The sequence below is a fragment of the Palaemon carinicauda genome, unplaced genomic scaffold, assembly GCF_036898095.1.
Source record: "Palaemon carinicauda isolate YSFRI2023 unplaced genomic scaffold, ASM3689809v2 scaffold185, whole genome shotgun sequence".
NCBI classification, from domain to species: Eukaryota; Metazoa; Arthropoda; class Malacostraca; order Decapoda; family Palaemonidae; genus Palaemon; species Palaemon carinicauda.
In genome coordinates, this window is record NW_027169425.1 from 126,434 (window position 1) to 140,610 (window position 14,177).

Below are 14,177 nucleotides of genomic sequence, written 5' to 3' on the forward strand. Positions count from 1 at the left end.
ACGGCAGCCGAGTTAATGGAAAAGCCGAAGGAACGACCGAAGGACCAAGAGGGAGAGGCCGTACCCCATGACGAGTAACCGTGGTGGCCTTGCACTACGCAGGTGTCGTTGTCGTACATCACACACACAGCACAAACACTGAAAAGAAAACTTACTACATTTCTATACACAAATACATACATAAACATTAAGAATGTTTATACATGTATTACAAGTATAAGAAAAAGTAAGTAAAAAAGACAAAAACCATTAATGGCTGTCAAAGAGGCGAGAGTGAGAGCGGACACATCCGACTACCACCTGAGCCGAGAGCAAAGTGAGCTCAGCACAGGTGTGTGAGGGGGGGTGGGGGGTTAGCAGGCTACCCTCCCTACCCCCCGCTAACTAGCGGTGGGGTAGCAAATCCTCGTTAAAATTCTAATGGCTCGTCATTTCAGCTACGCCGAAAGTACTGTAATAACCCATATTAAATAGCGTGGTTTTTATTTCAGTTACGGAACAATTAAAGGTTTGTTTCAAATACTTAGATGTATAGGAACAACTAAAACAAAACTACAACTCACAAGTAATTTAGCTGCCACATAAAGCTGGATTAAAGTTTTGTATAACCGACGGCATCGCTGGAACGAGATGATCTTCAACAAATCTTGCAGGAGATGCTCGAGAGGCTCCACATTCTCTGGCGTTTTTTTCTGCAGACAACAGCTGAAGCCTTCTGACGAGGAGGGGGAATCCCCTGAAGAAATCTGGCCTCATATTTGCTTCAATTTCTGAAAGATGTATTCAATTAAATGCCAGGGTACAGCTTCACAGTACTGTAATCAAAATCAAAAAGGGCAATTTTCCTATTCTCTAAAATCTAAACAATCCATATTTTCCAAGTATTTTGTATTCCACCTAGCTATACAATGACCGAGTCCTTTAAATATAAAATTTTTTTAACATATTTGAATTTTCCAAACCATAAAAACCTGAGTGTTTTAATAATTAGGAGAAATATAAATTAAATCTATGACTTGTTCCCATACATAATAAAAACCTTAACCCTTTCACCCCCAAATGACGTACCGGTACGTTCTTGAAAAACACTGATAATTACATATTGTTACATATTTTTTATAATTTAATGAGAAACTTCAGTCATTTTCCAAAAGAATGAGACCAACCTGACCTCTCTAGGACAAAAATTAAGCTTTTTAGAGCAATTTAAAAAAATTATATAGCAAAATGTGCTCGAAATTTAACCTTATGGTGGGGGTAAAAGGGTTAAACCTTTAAGTGAAGGCTCATCCTTAGGATGGCAGAAATATCGATGAACTTCGATTCTGTAAAAGAAGCAAAAATCATGACTCACGTCAACCTCTTAACTACCTGAGCGTAGGGATATCACAGGAGCTAGACAAGGCCCCCGCTAAGGATTAGTGGACACTCTAGGAGGAATCTACATCCTCCCGGATATGAGAATCCGAATGTATAAGTATTATGACTGGGAACACACCTCTCCATCCTTCCCCTTGTACAGATGGACGTGGAAAATACTTCAATGAAATAAAGTGAAGGAAACGTTCCCTGTCGAATAGCTTACCTGCATGGATCGTACGATCTAGGTACGTAGCGTCGCAATTGTTAAACCTTAACCCTTTTACCCCCAGGCTATTTGGAAATTTCCAACCCTTAACCCCCAGGTTATTTTTTTCCCAGCACATTTTGCAGTATATTTTTATTTAAATTGCTCTAAAAGCCTTAATTTTTGTCATAGAGAGGTCAGGTTGGTCTCATTCTCTTGGAAAATGCCTGAATTTTCTCAAAAAAATTATCAAAAATATTAAAATAAAAATTATAGCATTTTTTTGCAAGGACGTACCGGTACGTCCATGGGGGTAAAGGGATGGCTTTTGTGAAACGTACCAGTACGTCCTTTGGGGGTAAAAGGGTTAAGGTAGGGGAGCAAGAAAGGAAAAATGCCCAGACATTCTTACAGCACCTTTCATTCTCGGACTTGTATCGCAACCACTATCTAAGAAAAGATGCTTCTTGTCCCATGAGGGTGCTAGGCTTCCTATACAACCTGCTGAACAGGTATCGCAGGTCCTAAGGAAAATGGGTCAAGGGAGTTGTGGGTATACTCCTGCAGGTAGTGGGCAGTGGAGGTCGTCCCACGACTCCAGACGCCTGCCTTCAGCAACTGCGCCAAGGACATGTTCTTTCTGAATGCGAGGGTGGAACAGATTAATTTGGCTTTGTTGGTTAGCGGAATAGGGAGACCACTCGCGGCTTTCTCAGAAGCAGAGTATGGGAGTTTAATGGCCTTACAAAGCCAGAAAGTGAGTGTGTTCTTGGAGATCGGCTGAGGAACAACTTATACTCTAGCTTGAAATGCCTGGTTCTCTTATGATAGCACCGTAGAGCTCTAATACGACAGAGAAGTAGGTCCTCTTGATCGTTAGTCACATCTAGAAGAGGGTCATAGACTCTGGGGTTCCGAGTCTTGGCTACAAACTCTGGAACAAAGGTCATCAAGACCTTTTTCCATCCTTCAGAATGACGAACGGCATAGGAGATGCCATGCGACTCGCCTACTCTCTTCATCAGCGTCAGACACCTGTCCAATGCTCAAGGCCTCCAACGGAGTGCGTTTAAGGGGACCGCCCGAAGGACTCCTAAGGTCATGAGAACCCGCAGGATCAACATGACGATAGCCCGAAGGTTACGAACACCGTAAGGAGAACTTGCAGGTTCAAAAAGACGTCTCCTCACAGCACGAGGAGGAGAACGTATAGGATGGCGAGGGATCACAAATACTTCCACCCTACGATCCTCTGGAGAGCAACGCAGAGCAGACTCCGCCCGATGGGGAGACGGATCCAGCTCTTAAGATACCTCCTCCGCAGGGGAGATTTGTTTTCCCCAAGGAGAACGTCGCTTAAGACAAGGCTTTCGCTCCGCCCCTGGAGGATAACCATAAGCGTAAGAGAGACCGCCGATGTCCAGAGGCAGTCTTCTTTTGAGAATGAGAGACTCATTCCCCGAAAGAGATACTTGCTTCGGAGAAAGCTCTGCTACAGCCCCTGGTGGATCAGCAAACTCCTTAGAGTCGGAAACAGACTTAAGGCCTGACCGACAGGCTGCAGCGCCTGCTACACCCCGCAGCTCTAACGCAAAAGCTGAACATAAGTTTTCTCTCGCAAACAAGAGGAAAGTTCTCCTGAAGGAGGACATCACCTAAGACAAGCTTTCTCCCAGCTCTATGGGAAAAAACCGTAAGCAAAATAATCTCTCTTGCAAACGAGAGAGAAGTCCTCCCGAAGAAGGACATCGCCTAAGACAAGCTTTCTCCAAGCTCTATGGGAAAAAGCATAGGCGTAACGATCTCTCTTGCGAACGAGAGAGAAGTTCCTGCCGAAGGAGGAACAAGCCTTGGATTTGCTTTTCCCCAACTCAAGGGGAAGAAGCACAGTCTTCGGCGACGAGATAGCAGAAGCAGATCTCGCCGAGCTGTAAGAAATTCTTCCTGAAAGAGGGAAGGTTGTTAAACGGCTGAAGTATGGAAGCTCTCCCTCGGAAGGGGGGCAGCCCAACTCGGGGGAAAGTTAACACTGGCAGCACTCTATGCTTCCCATCACCAAGCCTTGTTCAAGTTGAAGGTCAGCAACGAGTGCAACCTCGTAAGGTGGGCAGCTCACGAACTGCCACAGGAAGTGCAGGACATTGACCGGAGCGGCCGAAGCCATCAGCATGTTTGTGCTATCTGTTAGAAAAGGTAATAAAAGTTGTGATGAACTGCAATTCATAACTCCGCTGTATAACATACTATTCGAAGAATAAGTCCCCTTCCTTGTAAGAGAATTCCTCGAAAGGGAGCGGAATTGTTATGAACTTTAGCTCATGAAATGAAACAAACACACGGGAGTGTCGAGGAACTGTCGGCCATCCACACGGGAGGGCGGCAAGATAGGGGAGTAGTAGTATCAATACAATGAAAACTCCCTCACGGCGGAGACAGCCGGATACGTTGTCAACTGTAATTAAAGTTACAAGTACTGTATTTCACAAAATACTAGTAAGCTTCCATATATACACGCATATATATGTATGAGATAAAAACACACAAAAGAATAAACTAAACAGAAAAAAAATCAAGGCAAATCTACGCAGAAGAGAAAGGCAGCATGTCCGTCCTCTACCGAGCCATAAAGTGGTTACTCAGCCGAGAGGTGCGAGTGAGCGGGGTAGCCAGTCTACCCCAACCCCCACCCTCTAACTAGCGGATGGGGTAGTTATCCCTCACAAAAATTATCATGGCTAGTCTTTCAGCTACGTCGAAAGTAATACCCTTATAAATAGCCGAGGGTTTCTATTTACGCCTAAACAAATACTACAGTACAGTATATAAAACAATAGAATATTTACATCTGTGCAATTGTACCACAAGCATAAACTGTTCAAATACTTATTTTGTGAAGGCCTATTTGGTCGACTTCCAGAGTGTGTGAAAACTCTGAATCAAGTCATGTACCCCCTAACTCCAGTCGTCCTCATAATTATGATTGCTAGAGTCCGAAGAATTTGGATTCAGCGACTTCAAAAATGGTACGAATGGTCAAGATATATTAATTGTTTGCATGTGAATTTATTTATTTGTCCTCTTTCCTCCCAGAATATACAATAACAATTTTACCCATTCAATTAACACCAAAGCTAGGACATAGTTCAGACAGAATTCTCTTATGGCCGGTTGTATGCTAATCACTTGGTTATGGGTTGAGAAATACAACAACGAAATAAGAGTCTGGGGGCAGAACTCCACATGAAAAGAATTTTGAGCACATATTAATGGAATTGGGGTATAAGTACTCGGTTGGGACAGGCATAAACTTTTTTATCACTTGTCAAATCTATTTTCTCTTGGGGAAAATGCTGTCTATCATATTGCTGTGGGCCAGGTTACTGATCAGACGTGTTATTTTCTCCTCCTGACCTGACCTCCCGCTCAGTTAGGCCCATGAGGTAGCGACCACCCCGTGAAACTAATGAGGTGTTAAACTTTTTGCTGAACTGCTGAAAACAAATCGTTTCCGTGCTCTCTTTATTACTCCACATCTTTTTGTCTTTTCTGTGATTTTAAATAGTGATCTGAAAATGCATTCTGCTGAAGAAGTCAATAAATCCCAGGTCTTGAGTGGCCAGCCGCTTGTAACCAAAATCTCTAAAAACGTGAATGGAGTTCTCCAAGCTTCCAGTGTAGTGAACTCGCCTCCCGACCTGTGTGCTGAAATTCAGGCCCTGAAATCATTACTCTCGGATCAAATTTCTAACCTCGTATCACAAGTGAGTGATCTAAAGGACAAAATGGAGTCTATTGAGGAAAGGGTCACTGCTGCGGTGGAGGACAAACTACGCCACCATCTAGAAGAGATAGACCGTAAAATTAGTGAAAAGGACAAAATAATTACCGACCTAACAAATAGGGTGGCGACACTTGAAGCCAGGCCAGACACATCTAGAGAAATGGAAATTCTCGAGGAGAAGCTGGATGAGATGGAAGCCCAAATGATATGTGATAATCTTGTCCTGTCTGGCCCTGCTTTGCCCGCTCCCCAACCAAACGAGGATACACGGAATATAGGCCGAGATCTCGTGGAAAGGTGTGTCCAAAAGAATTTTCCTGACCACGTCTTCCTTGAAGGGCGAAGGATCGGTAAGAGAAGGGTCGATGGGTCTTTTGAAAACAACAACATCTTGCTGAAAGTGATGTCGCGAGCTGTGAAGGCAGACATCAGACACTCGTGTTTTCAACACAGGAATGACACTGCAAAAGGTTTCTTTGTAGGCGAAGCGCTCACAAAGAAACGTGATAAGCTTTTTTATGAATTACGTAGAGTGAAAAGACAGCAGTATACCGGTCTGTTCCTACATACTCGCGACGGAGTTATTAAAGTGAAAACTTCCTCAGCGGGCAAAACTTTAGCTATCCGTACCCGAAAGGACCTTGATCTATTCTACAGTAGTACAGGGCTCAGTGCCCCTGAGTGATTTCAAAATATGTGCTAAATACTCCATTGTTTTCAGTTTCTGTAACCATTTTTTCTAACCTCATTAGTTTTTTTTCACATTTAAATTTTTGAATTTACACTCACAATTTTTTCTTTTTTTCAAATTGCATTATTTTACTTTTAACACTGCCATTTCCACTATTGTTAGTAATATCATTACTATTATCAAATTTACCATTTTTACTTTTACTGATATTAATATCATTATTATTTTTTTTTCTCCTTTTTTATTACTACTATTTTTGTTAATATTATTTTTATTATTCCTATTTCTGTATTGTAATTACAACAATTATTTCCTTGTTTATATTTTTTACAACTATTTCCAGTTTTCATCGTAACGAAATATTTTCATTTTTTGTATTTCTAAGCATATTGTTACTAAACTATTAATTACTAATTTTAACTGTGGTTACGTCTCATGAACACAAATCCTGTATATCACATTGATCCTGATGAAAACTTTATTGATTTTGTGAACACATCTGATCTGTTTTCCTGTAAATATTACACTACTGACACATTTAATGATTCTCTCCCTAATCATATGCGGCAATGCCTTTCATTAATAAGTTTTAATATTCGAAGTTTCAAGAAAAACCATGACGAATTTATTGGCTACTTAAATAACTGCAACCATGAATTTGATATCATTGTATTGACCGAAACATGGGCTAAGGAAGAAACTCACTGCATGAATTATCTTCCTGGGTATAATGCGTGTCACAATTATCGGGAAGGTCGGAGGGGCGGCGGTGTGAGCATTTTCGTTAAAGACTCTATTGATTTTCAACCTCTTGATGACTTCTTCAACATTTCTAATGATAATTTTGAAAGTGTCGGTGTAACGGTTTCTATACCAAACTCGCCTCATAAAACAGTAATCTTAGGTATCTACAGACGTCCAGGAGGTAACGGAAATATGTTTTTCGACTCGTTAGAGGAGGTGCTAAGAAATCCAGGTATCTCCCCTATGAATACAATTGTCACTGGGGACTTTAACATCTGCTTAATGAGGGAAGGGGAGAGCGAGACCACCCGCAGACTGATTAACACAATGCGATCTTTTGACTTTCGCCCGTCAATAACTAGACCAACAAGAATCGGCTCGAATGACTCGCTGTCTTGTATCGACCATATTTGGGCAAATAATAATCTTGTTGGTAATAGTGGGATATTCTTAGCAGATATCACAGATCATTTCCCAATTTTCTGTAGTCTATTAATGCCTATATTAAACAACGTAGACAACAAAATAAAAATTCAATTCAGAGATATGAGCGAAGTGAATGACAGGAAATTCACGGAACTCCTGAGGGGGAAAGACTGGACCGAATATGGTCAAGCCTCATTAGATCCTCACCTGGGGGCGGCCTCTTTTACGGATGAAATAGACAGCTTTTTCAATGAATGCTTTCCTTTAAAAACAAAATATGTAAGTGTTAAAAGATTGGTGAATAAGTGGCTCTCCAAAGGGCTACTGAAATCAATTAACATTAAACATAATTTATATCGAAGAATGAAATTGGGTGCTTATAGTGCCCAACGCTATAGAAACTATTGTAATATGTTGCTTACATTAATTCGCGTGGCAAAGAAAAAATATTTTGATAGTACTTTTGATCAACTCCGAAATGATGCTAAAAAATCCTGGGATCTCATAAATTCGTCCCTTAGGCCTGGAAAGAAAAAGCGCACTTCGCTAAGAAAACTCATTGGTCGTAACGGCGAAACTATTACTGACAGCCAACAGATTGCAAATGCTTTTAATCTTCATTTATCTACAATTGGCATTACTCTCCGAGATGCCCTGCCTCAAAATAATCAGTTAGATTTTCATTCCTATTTGCCTCCTTCAAATCAGCACTCTATTTATTTGACCCCATCTTCTCCACTTGAAGTTATCAACATTATAAAAAAACTAAAAAACAAAAAAGCAAATATTCATTCTCCCCCTACTAAACAATATAAGAATAATGCTAGTTTACTTGCCTTTCCTATATCCTTATTGTTCAACCGTTGTATTGCCTCTGGCATTTATCCTGACATTTTAAAAATAGCATGCGTTACTGTGCTACATAAGTCTGGTGATAAATCGGATGTCAATAACTATAGACCAATAAGTTGCCTTCCCTTATTGAATAAAATTTTTGAAAAATTATTGTACAATCGACTCTACTCTTTCTTTACTAGATGTAATATCTTTTCTTCCTGTCAATATGGCTTTCTGCGTGGCGTTAGTACAAGTGATGCTGTAAATGACCTTCTTGAAAACATCTACAATGCGATGAATAAAAATGAATACCTTGGTGCGGTCTTTTTAGATTTGAGTAAAGCCTTTGACACAGTGTCTCATGATGTGCTGCTTAAAAAGCTCGAACATTTTGGAATACGTGGAAATGCATTACTCTTACTAAAATCCTACTTAACGAGTCGTAAACAATTTGTGACCCTCGATGGCCATCTCTCAGAGGTTATGGATGTCAAAATAGGTGTTCCCCAGGGATCAGTCCTAGGACCGTTATTTTTCCTCGCCTATATCAATGATCTACCTCGATCAGTAGGTAGGTTAAGCTCCATACTCTTTGCCGATGACACTACGCTTCACTTTAGACATAAAAATATCTACTCCCTCTGTGATACACTAACCAATGATTTAACTCATGTAAAAAACTGGCTACTAGCAAATAAGTTAACCTTAAATGAAAGAAAGACATACTTCATAATCTTTTCTCTACGAAGAGTTCCTGATAACATAAGGGTTTCTATAGGAAATCACACTCTGGATCAGAAGTCCAGTGGTAAATTTTTAGGGATAATTCTTGATAATAAACTAACTTTCTGTGAGCATGTAAATATGACAGTTAATAAAATTGCCAAAGTAATGGGTATCATATATAGATTAAAAGAGTATTTCCCCTTATATATTATAAAACAATTGTATCACTCGTTAGTATCTCCTCACCTAAATTACTGCAATACGGCGTGGGGGAGTAGTAGTAGAAATGTCTTGCAACCATTAATTGTAATTCAAAAAAGACTGGTAAGAATCATAAGCTCCAGTGATTACTTAGCTCATACATCGCCACTTTTCCGGTCTCTCTCGATATTGAAGCTGGAAGACAATTATAAGCTCTCCTTAATGAATATGATGTTCCAAACACTTATTTTGAACAAATTTCCAGATTTAAGACGAAAAATAATTCAGGAACAATCAGTTCATCCATATGGAACAAGAAATTCAAACTTAACTCTCCCTTTCATACGTATTAATAGATTATTATTATTATTATTATTAAATGCTAAGCTACAACCCTAGTTGGAAAAGCAAGATGCTATAAGCCCAGGGGCCCCAACAGGGAAAATAGCTCAGTGAGGAAAGGAAACAAGGAAAAATAAAATATTTTAAGAATAGTAACAACATTAAAATAAATATTTCCTATATAAACAATAAAAACTTCAACAAAACAAGAGAGAGAAACTAGATAGAACAGTGTGCCTGAGTGTACCCTCAAGCAAGAGAACTCTAACCCAAGACAGTGGAAGGCCATGGTACAGAGGCTATAGCACTACCCAAGACTAGAGAACAATGGTTTGATTTTGGAGTGTCCTTCTCCTAGAAGAGCTGCTTACCATAGCTAAAGAGTCTCTTCTACCCTTACCAAGAGGAAAGTAGCCAATGAACAATTACATTGCCGTAGTTAACCCCTTGGGTGAAGAAGAATTGTTTAGTAATCTCAGTGTTGTCAGGTGTATGAGGACAGAGGAGAATCTGTAAAGAATAGGCCAGACTATTTGGTGTCTGTGTAGGCAAAGGGAAAGAACCGTAACCAGGGAGAAGGATCCAATATGGTACTGTCTGGCCAGTCAAAGGACCCCCTAACTCTCTAGCGGTAGTATCTCAACGGGCGGCTGGTGCCCTGGCCAACCTACTACCTATCTATACCAAGGTATTAAACTTTGGAATACTCTGCCCGCTTATCTAAAGGCACTGCTTAGCGTTCGGTCTTTTAAGAAATCATATACAAATCTCCTGTTATCTGGGTATTAAGCTTTATTAATAAATATTTATACTTGCCTACCTAACCACAACGCAAGTATGTTTCATTGTTTAGAATATTTTTTTATTTGTAAAACTAGTTCTTTTACTGAGTTTTTTGCTTAATATCTACAATTTTTTCAATGTATATACCATTAGCTTTCATATACCATCTTTCCTTATCATATAAATATGCATTTCCATTTGTTTTTAGGCTAAGATTCTCATTTATATGTATCTATTTGTATACATATGATTATGTATATGTATGCGTACATTTTGTATATCTATATCCATATTTACTTTATTTTTTATTTTTACTTAATTGATGATATTATTTTGTTGTATTATTGCCCGAAGAGCTCTGCTCCACATGGGCTTGGACTGAGTCTTTTTTTCTTTTTGTAAATCTTTGAATGTAAATATTTTTTGTCCAATAAACATTATTATTATTATTATTATTATTAGTCTGAAATACGATATTATGAAGCTTGTTTTACAATTTATGAAATATGATTTAGTTTTACCTAGCTAGGAGGGAACCCGGGTAGGAAGCAAACGCAGAGTTGAGACATAGCCTTACGGTAAGCTAAGGATACAGCCCCCACCCCTCAGTAGATAAGTAGGTAACAATACGGATCCTAGGTTAGGTTACATTAGGTTGTGTTCTTGGTTAGCTTAAATTTTTAATACTGTATGAAATTTTTTGGTTAATATATGATACTTTAATTACTAGCGAAACTGAAAATCGCTATAAGGAATGGACAAGTGCTGGCTAGTTTAGCATTTTTCTCTGTATGGTAAATGGGGGCTGGGGCATAAAAACTTACGTAATAGTTGATTAAAATGTGAGGGCTAATTCTTACTTCAACTCCATTGTTTACATTTGGGAGAGTGATGGCGAGTTATTGCGCATCTGTTGCTTGCGTTTGCTTTTTGCCGCTGTTCTGTTTTTTTTTGTATGACAATCATTGCCTGGCTTTTTAAACCAAATAAAAGCTTCCAAATGTTTATGCACAAGTTCCGGGATGCCATTCTACAACAGCCATTTATTTTTACACCTTCCCCTTCAGTTTCAGCTTGACCATCACAAAGACATCTCAAAGAGGGATGCACAATCTATTTTGAAAGTGTATTTTCTTTTTTAATTTGGTGTAATTTCATCTGTCAGTAATTGATTATAATGTAAACACTCCATTTAGTGTATAGCTATTGTTGATGATGTAAAAGTAGAAAATAACCCTGAAATAAAAACCAACAGTTTCCTTACCTACGAGTACGACGGGAGAAGCAAACTTAAAATACCCACCTAACCTATGCTAAAAGCCGTGTCCTTACCCAGGGGGGCGGAACCCACCCCCTTACACAACATATTTAAGATCCGTAGACCATTTCCAAACGTTTTTATTCTATACAAGATAACAGTCGGAGCGATAATAAGCAAATTAGGACACTTGGCCATAGCGCTACAAACTACCCAATATACATTTCAGGGGAAGAGGATCCCCATATTTTGTGCAATTTTTCGTGGATTTATTATGCGTCCCAGAGAGTAACGTATATAGAAAAAAAGGTTAATTTTACCATTAATTATCCATTTTCAGTAAATCTCCCCTACCCTGAACCCATGGTTTCCACTGACTGGCCCCATAACTGTAGGATATAATGGGGTATATCTTAATAACTATTTATTTGCAAGGGAAATGATGGTTGGAGCCTTTGTATATCAGCGACCAGTTCCTCTTGTGTTGATTAAGAATGGACACCAACTCACCTAAACTTTTCCCCCTAACCTAACCTACAAGCCGTGTCCTTACCTACTTACCTAATGCCGTATTCTAAGTTAGCCGTAAGCATACATGCAGGTGGCCGCTATCCTACATACACCACAGTTTGGGACAATCATTAACAGGACAGACGGAATTATAGCTCTTAAATTTCACACACAAAATCCCAAATATATGCATTTAATTATTTCACTTACGTTTCAAGCGTATCCCTAGGAATTACACAGGATGCTGAAAAGGGCATAAAATACCAAAATTACCTAATGACTAGATTGACGAATAAAGAGAATGAGTTTTGTGAGTATTGTGTTGATAAAGAAAAAAATAATTATATATATATTTAACCATCGCATAAGTTAAGATGTTAATATTACCCTTAAAGTTGAATTAAACAGCGTGGCAGCGGCTTCCTCAGTCCTCACTCACTTTGTTTACATTTATGGGCGTCGTCTGTTTAACAACAAACTGGTTTAGGTTGCGTTCTGTTTTATAATTGAGAAATTCTATTCATATATTCATTGTATTATTCAAACTACTATTACATATTATAATATTAGCAATAAAAATAATAATATTAAAACATCTTTATTGACATTTTCCGAAATGATATTTATTTTATAGATTGTTTGTTATGTTTTGGTCTAATAATCTGTTCAGGTTTTGGTTCCTGGTTCATTCCTGGTTCATTCCTGGTTCCTTGATAGGAGCAAAGCTTCTAAGCTTATTTTTATTATTATTTTTAAGTTTATGCCTTAAATAAATTAATACCGTAATGAGATTCTCAATCTTTACTTTTATTCCCTTCTACCTTGAAATTAGATAGGATAACACCTTGCTTTAGTTTTGGCAACCTATTGTGGTCAGTTTGGACTTCTTAAATTCTTCTTTTATATGCATTGCCCTACCTATAAATGCAGCCTTTCTTCTCTATATTCCTGGCAAAACAAAAATTGTATCAAATCTTCCTTCTCATTTTCACAAAAATTACAATTTACATCCCCCCTTTATTGTGTCTATTTACAATATTTAGTTTTAACGTATTAGTTCTTGCTCTAAAAAAAATATCACTGAAGCAAATGTATTGTCATAAATTAACTCTTCCTTAATTTCTTTCTTCCACGTTCTATATATTTCTAGGCTCACTTTGCTTTCTATTTCTTCTTTCCAATTTCTGGTTTCCGATTTTATTTCTGCCTTGTTCATTCTTCTTATTTGTCTTATACCTAAACTTAATTCTTCCAAATACTTTACAGGTTGTTTCCACCATCTTCCTTCTTTTTCTTGAATATCCTGGATAATTATTTTCAGTATTTCCTTCTTTCCATTCAGGGTACGATTTAAGTACTGCAGCTTCCCATCCATCACCCTTGCTTTCATAGAAGATGCACCTATCTCCCCTCTTAGAGCAATATTAGCTGTGCTTTTAGTGGCACCTAAAATCTTCCTATATACCCCATTCTCTATTCTTTGTAGTTTCTCTATTTCAGTTTCTGTTAGATTTATAACATTTGTTCCATACAAAATAGATGGTAAAGCAATACTTTTCCAGAACGTTTTTCCTATCATCACTTTATTGCAACTTTTCTCTATAACTGTATATGTTAGATTAGCTAATTTTTGTGCCTTTTCTATCATTACCCTTTTCTGAGTTTTAAATATATTCTTACTATTGTCTAGCTTTATTCCTAAGTATGTCAAACTTTCTTCTACTTTGATTCCCTCTATGTTATCTAGCTTTTCTTTCATATTGTAAATCATAATATTACTCTTCTCTTTATTAATTTCCAACCCACATTTTTTACTAGTTTCTACTAATATCTGAATGTTACGCTTAGCATTATGTATATCCTGTGCAATTATTAAGGCATCATCTGCAAAAAATAATGATTCTATCTTTATTAACTGATTTCTGAAACCGTTTCCTTCCTCTTCTATTTTCTTCATGACAATATACGTAATCAGTTTAAAAAGTGAAGTTGATCCTGTGCAACCTTGTTTAATTCCACTTGTAACTTCCATTTCTTGTTCTATACCTTCTCCTAAGTCAATGCCCGTAGTATCTCCTTGATAAATATTTGCAATTGCACTTATGATTTTGGTGTTAATTTTATATTCTTTTAAAACTTCTATTAATACCTCCCTTTTTACAGAGTCAAATGCTTTGCTAAAATCTATCGCAGTTACTATTAGAGGTTTCTTGTTACTATAGCTCTCTTCCACACAATACTGTAATATAAAGATATTGTCCTCTATCCTACCTCCACCTGTAAATCCTGCTTGACTTTCATTGTCTTCTTC

At 38.1% G+C, this 14,177-nt stretch overlaps 1 long non-coding RNA gene across 2 annotated transcripts in view; it reads right to left on the bottom strand.

Annotated features, from left to right (window-relative positions):
* The window catches only part of LOC137635857 (uncharacterized), a 33,935-nt gene extending 21,604 nt beyond the window's left edge, over positions 1-12,331 (bottom strand). The window contains exon 1 of one of the 2 annotated variants that reach the window (XR_011042810.1): positions 564-766. This is a non-coding gene — a long non-coding RNA (uncharacterized lncRNA). Of the gene's footprint in view, positions 1-563; positions 767-12,253 lie in introns of those variants that run through there. The other variant, XR_011042809.1, reaches the window with a different exon arrangement.
* Between the last annotated feature and the right edge of the window lie 1,846 nt (positions 12,332-14,177).